Consider the following 6294-nt stretch of genomic DNA (forward strand, 5'->3'; position numbering starts at 1 on the left):
AACCATATTTTCTTTAATTTAAAAAAAATATCTGCAAATGTTACCCACCCGGGCCCCTTAAATGCCCCCAAATGTATCCATTTTAAACATTTTTCTTGTCAGTCCTGCACGATAAACCAAAATAGAAATTTGTAAAAACTAAAATCATCCCTGCACCGAGAAATTCTCGAAAGAAAAAATCCCCCAAAAATCCATTTCCGAGCCTTGTAAAACAGCCATTTTTTACAAAATGAAAAAAAGTTGCACCTATTTCCTTTAAATAGTCCTTTTTCCCTTTAAATTTGATATAAACAAAAGAAATGTTTTTTCCCGTAGAAATTTTAAAAGAAAACCCTAAACAAAAAAAAAATAAGATTTACTTCCCCGGTAAAATCAGAGTTACCCCCCCTTAACTTCTCCTATCAAAAAAAATTTGTCTATGTTTGAACCCTTCAGCTCGGTTTTTTAAAAATCACATACTGGAGAGCTTGAACTACAAAAAAGAAAGCATAAAATATACTTACAAAAATTGAAAAATGTTTTTAAGGTAGCAGTGGGGTTTTTTTAGTATTTCGGATTCCGGCGATGGGCCCAAAATCAGACGGTTTCCCGATTTTAGAGATGCGACCTGAAAATAAAAAGATACGGTTTCATCTTACTTGAAGAAAAAAAAAATACATAGTAAAACTTATACAAAGTTAGATTTTTAAAACCCACAAGCCCCCTGAAAGATATTTCAGCCCCGAAAATACATGACATTTCAGCCCAAATTAGCCATATCTCCAACTGGCCTTAAAATGTTAGGAGAAATGATAGAGCCAAATGGCCACTTGCATTCTGTACTCAGTTTCGTATTCAAGTGGAAACTCGAACGGCATAACTTCTGTCCCGACTATTTTTCCAATTTCTGTGTGAGGTCTTATATTTGACATTTGACGTTCACGAGGGCATATGATTTAGCTGTTATATGAATATGCATCTTCAAACATTATAGAAATGTGCCATCAACTTACTTAAACTGTTAACCAAATTTCTCAACAAATTTTAAACTTTTAATCACAAACCCATCAACAAGATTTCAAATCAAAACAGCCTTCACTTCAGGTTTTATCTCGAATCTGGCTGGAACCCTGCTAACTTATCTGTGGTGAAAGTTCAACTGTACCTTAGGGCCAAGCATTGGGCGATCCATGGATTTCTGACACGCTGATTTTAAAATGATCTTTGAACATAAAATCTTACCAATATTAACAATGATTTGTTCTTCATGAAATTACTGGCCAAACTATTTCTGTTAGAATATTGTGGATTTTGGCCATTGGCCCATATTTTTCTGTTTTTTTTGTTGATCTTAAAAATGCTTCAATATATACTGAAGCCATAAATTTTACTGTAAGCATGTAAAGCCTATACTTGGATAAAATTAAACTATAATTATTAAAATAGAAAGTCTTCAAGTTCCGCAAGCTTCAAGTAAAAGAAGTTGACAAGTATATTTTCATATTACCTAAATAGTAAGTATAATTTTTAAATAAAATAATTTAAAAATTGTTTGTTGGATAATTGTTTTGTTTTATAGTTGTTGCAAAATTGACCTATTTCATAACGATCGAAAAATCACCAGACTATTCTAAACATATCTTCCTTTAATTAAAAAAACCCAAAATTTATACGAAATGTTTCAGGGACCAATCCTTAAATGCCCAGATGTATCCACTTTAAATTTGCTTGGGTCATGCACACCGATAACCATTAATATATATTTGGTATAACACCATTTTTTTTTCTCCATCGAAAATTTGTGGATGTCACGGTACAAATTCTAGTCCGGGCTTGTTAAAACTGCAAAAGAATGCATAATAAAATTATAATTTCTTAAATAGTCCCTTCTTTAAATTGATATAAATACAAAATAATGTTTAAATTTTAAGAAAACCATAGCATTCAAAATAAATTAAGATTTACTTTTGGTAATTCAAGTTAAACACTCCCTAATTGTTCTTTATCTAACAACATCTTTTTTAGTTATGAATTCCATTGCAGACACTGATTTTTAATTTATCAATTTGTAAGTGAATCAAACAAGCATTAATAGTATTCAAAATTCAAATTCTTTAAGGACCAAGACATGCATCCCAGCGCGCCTGATCTAAGAAAAATCTATGCAAATAAATTTACATATTAACAATGCTTTGTTCTTCTTGCAATGCCTGTCAAACAATGTCTATATTTTGTGGATTTGGATTTTACACTATTTCTTAACTAGGATCCATTTTTTAGCGTTAAAACTTTACTATATTACCTGATGATCCATTAAATGTTTATATTGCAAGCCTGCATTTGGCAATTTACAGCCATCTTTTACCAAAAATAATGTACTAAGTCCAAGTACGTTAAGCCCCCCAGTCTACAAGTACAGTTTTTTACTTTTATAAGTAAGAAATTTTTACTTTATTTTACAATACACTTGTTGTTGATGTTTTGGCCAAACTGCCATTTAAACGAATTGAGCAGATTCCAAACTCGAAAAAACCTGCCTTAGTCTATTAAAACAATATCTGCAATGTTATATCTCAGGCTAAAGACACCCAAAATGTATCCATTTTTTTGACATAATTTTATTTAAATTAATGACATGATTTTAAATTAAGTCAATTTGACTTGCCACACGAGAAATATTCAATGAAATATCACCACAAATAGTTAGGTTGTGAAACAGCATGTATTTAAAAATGTCAAAGTTGCACCTAATTCATTTAATTTTTCTTTTAAATTTTATTAAACTAACAATAGAACTGTTTTTATGCCTCAGAATTTTAAGGATACCCTACACTACACAAATAGATTTATTACCGGTAAAATCAGAGTTACCTCCCCTTAATTCTACCAAATCAACAACATCTGCTATGTTATGAATCATTCACTCGGATTTTTAAATAACCATATTAGGAGCTTGAACAACACAAAAGAAAGCATGAAAAATACTTACAAAAATTTACAAATGTCTTAAAGGACCCAAGACGCTCTCCATGGGACGTCTGGCACCTGATTTAAGAAAAAAGATCTATGCAAATAAATCTTACCAATATTTAAAAAAATGTTTTTCTTCTTGCAAATTGCACTGTCCAAACAATGTTACAATATTGTGGATTTGGCCCCATTTTACACCCAAATTTTCTTACCATCTATCTTTTGACATTAAAAAAAAAACTTACCTACTATAAAGATGCCCTAAAATGTACTGTATTTGCATTTAGCACGCCCTGCAACTTGAGGAAAGAATTAAAAGCGCCGCTTACTTACCCCCAAAACTAACTGTATTCAAGTCCGCAAGTCAGGAAAAAAACCGCCCCCGTTTACAAATACTTTTCATATTACCTTACATTTAAATAAGTATAAATAGCTTTAAATAAATATTTTTAAAAACACTTTTGTTGTTGTTGTTGTTGTTGTTTTTGCCCAAAATTACCTATTTTAACGAATTCGGCAATCCCCCAGTAATCCCGAGAAACCATATCTTTTCTTTAAATTAAAACAAAAAATCTGCAAATGGTTCCTCACCCCGGGCCTTAAATGCACCCAAGATGTATCCCTCTCTACACTTTCTTTTGTCGTATGTCCCGACACCGAAAAAAGCCACAATTGAAATTTGTAAGAACTAAAAACATCCCCGCCCTCGAGAAATATCTTCGAAAAAATTTTCACACAAAACCAGTTCCCGGGCCTGTGAAAAAGCCATGTATTTCAAAATGCCAAAAAGTTGCACCTATATTTCCTTTAAATAGTCCCCCTTCCCTTTTAATTTTATATAAACTACAAAAAAAATGTGTTTCCGCTAGAAAATTTTTAAGAAAAAAAACCCACACTAAAACAAAAATAAGATTTTCTTACCCGGTAAAATCAGAGTTACCTCCTTAAATTCTACCAATCAACAACACTGTCTTTTATGAAACCATTCAGCTCGGGTTTTTAATAAAAACTAACTGGGAGCTTGAACAACAAAAAGAAAGCTAAAAATACTTTCAAAAATTGACAAAAGTCTTTAAGGCCAAAAACATGCATTCCATGGGGCTGTCTGGCCCCTGATTTAAGAAAATGTCTATACAAATAAATCTTTCCCTATTTAAACAATGCTTTGTTCTTTTTGAAAAGCACATGTCAAACAATGTCAAAATATTGTGGTTTGGCCCATTTTACACCTATTTTTTACTGCTCTTCTTTCGACATTAAAAAAAGATTACCTACTAAAAAATGTGGCCCTAAATGTAAGTTTTTGCATTGTGCAAGCCCGCATACTTGGGGAAAGAATTAAAAGCCACGCTTTCTTACCCAAGACTAACTGTACTTTAAGCCCCAAGCTCGGGAAAAACCCCCCTGTTTTCAGTAGTTTCAATTTCCTTACATACGTAAGTAAAAATACTTTTAAATAAAAATTTTACAAAGCCTTTTGTTGTTGTTGTTGTTGTTGTTGCCAAATTACCCATTTTAACGAATTCGAGCAATTCCCCGTAATCTCCGAGAAAAACCATTTTCTTTAATTAAAAACAAAACTGCAAATGTTTCCTCATCCAGGACCTTTTAAAAGACCCAAGATGTATCCACTCTCTACACTTTTTTTTCTGCGTCATGTCCCGACACCGATAAAAACCCAAAGAAATTTTTAAGAACTAAAAAATTTCTGCCACTGAGAAATATTTTGAAGAAAATCACCACAAAATCCAGTTCCCACCTTGGAAAAAAGCCCGTATTTAAAAATGCCAAAAAATTGCACCTATATTTTCCTTTAAATAGCCTTTTTCCTTTAAATTTTATATAAAATCAAAAAAAAAAGTGTTTCCCCGCTAAAATTTTAAGAAAACCCTACACTACAAACAAAAAAAAGATTTTACTTACCCGGTAAAATCAGAGTTACCCCCCCTTACTTTACCATATCAAAAAACAATTTCTATGTTATGAATCCATTCAGCTCGGATTTTTAAATAACACATATGGAGAGCTTGAACTACACAAAAGAAAGCTGAAAAAGATTACAAAAATTGCAAATGTCTTTAAGGTAGCAGATGGGGTTTTTTTTTGTACTTCGGCTTCCCCAGCGATGTGGGCCAAAACAGAAAAGGCTTCCATTCTTACGAGAGCAGACCCAAAATAAAAGATACCGGTTTACATCTTCTTGAAAAAGAAATAAAATACATAGTAAACTTTAACAAAGTTAGATTTAAATCCCCAAAGCCACCTAAAAAATTTTTTAGCCGCGAAAATACTGAATTTCAGCCCAAATTAGCCCTTCTCCAACTGGCCTTAAAATGTTGGGGAAATGATAGAGCCAAAAGGCACTTGAATTTTTGTCTCAGTTTCAAGTTTACTTGCAGAGGGACAAAAATACCTGTCAACCCCATTTTTTTTTTCCCCTATTTTTTTAAGGGAGGTCTATATGCATTTGACAGTTCACGGCGCTCAATGTGAAAAGGGGACATATGCTTTCAAGCTTTAAATTTTAAAATGATGCCACAAGCTTACCCTTCGATCTCCAGAAAATTTCGCAACTACCATTTTTAAAAATTGTTAATCACAAAACTCACATCAACAAATTTTCAAAAATCAAAAAAGCCTTCCTTCAAGGTTTTTTTCTAATGACGTTTTGACCCCGCCCCAAATTCGAATTGTGGCTGGGAAAATACCAACTGCTACCTTTCCCTGTCGAAAAGTCCAACCGGAAAACGGGGGCGTATTCGGTGGTCATGCGATTTTTGACTCGGAACATTTTATCTAGCATACGCCCTTTTAAACTGTAACTCTTAATGAAAATTGGGCCAAAATTTGTCTCCCCTGAAATCACTAGGTCCCCCTTTTTACTTGTTATGGTATGTTACTAGATGACGACTTAGGGCCATCTTTTGGGTTTCTTGTTTTGGTTAGGTATTTGTTTTATTCTTTGCAATGTAGCTGTAAAGCACTCTTTAACGTGTACAGTGCTAAAAGGAGTACTATATCAATGTGGTATAATACTACAACTACTTATAATAAATAATAATATTGATAAGTTCAAGAAATATAATTTATGTCTTAAGTAAAAAAGTTGAGAAGTTTAGTGATTTTCACTATTGCTAAATAAAAGTGTACTTTTTTAAACAAAAATTTGAAGCAAAATTGTTCGTTGGAAAATATTTTTAATTAAAAACTAAAGGGGGAAAATTTATGTTACGCCTAACTGCTAAAATATTCCAAAAAATTATAATAAATTTTCTTAACCTTTATCTTTATCAGCAGGGAAACCAAAATTTTTTAAAGAGAAATTTTTAAGGGGGACAATCTTCT

The sequence above is a fragment of the Mercenaria mercenaria genome, unplaced genomic scaffold (genome assembly GCF_021730395.1).
Source record: "Mercenaria mercenaria strain notata unplaced genomic scaffold, MADL_Memer_1 contig_4953, whole genome shotgun sequence".
Lineage (NCBI taxonomy): Eukaryota > Metazoa > Mollusca > Bivalvia > Venerida > Veneridae > Mercenaria > Mercenaria mercenaria.